The sequence below is a fragment of the Athene cunicularia genome, assembly GCF_003259725.1.
Source record: "Athene cunicularia isolate RWA chromosome 17 unlocalized genomic scaffold, athCun1 chr17_part1, whole genome shotgun sequence".
Lineage (NCBI taxonomy): Eukaryota > Metazoa > Chordata > Aves > Strigiformes > Strigidae > Athene > Athene cunicularia.
This window is the reverse complement of record NW_020799122.1, coordinates 10,647,611-10,648,223: the sequence shown is the minus strand read 5'-3', so window position 1 is coordinate 10,648,223 and position 613 is coordinate 10,647,611.

Below are 613 nucleotides of genomic sequence, written 5' to 3'. Positions count from 1 at the left end.
ATCAGGAAGTGGGCTCGAAAGACTTCTATTTTTTAAAAAGCTGATTGGTGTGAAATTCAAAAGTGATTTCAGCTGTTACCCCATACACTGAATGAAGCAGTCCCTGCCTGGCAGAGTTCAGGAGAGGGCTGAGCCCATTCCAGTAACTGGGGTAACAGTACCAGCCCTTGCACCATTGCCCTCCTTCCCCGATCCAACATTTCTACCTTTTTTATTGGTATTATCATGATATAATTCCATTAAAGATGGAAGAAATTACATGAAAAGTTGGGCAAAAAGAGTGTCTAGTGGGCCGACAGCTCTGTCATCAGTTTGTTGTTACCTGTGTGAATTCACCGTCTTCTGGTCAACGTCTTGCCTCTGGCTTCCACCCCCACCCCCCCAGCGGCGGTTTGCAAGATGGTCTTTCCCTAGGGGTCCATTCCAAGGAACATTTTGATGTATTTTACAATATGCTTTAACTTCAGCTCCAGTTCTGACCCCCGGCTCTGAGGCCCCAGTACGCTTCCCCCTGTCCTCTCCGCGGTGCTTGGGCCGGGCTCCGCGGGACTCGCTCCCGGCGGGGCGATGCGGGGGTCCCCGCACCACCAGGCTCTGGGGCAAACCCCTCCCC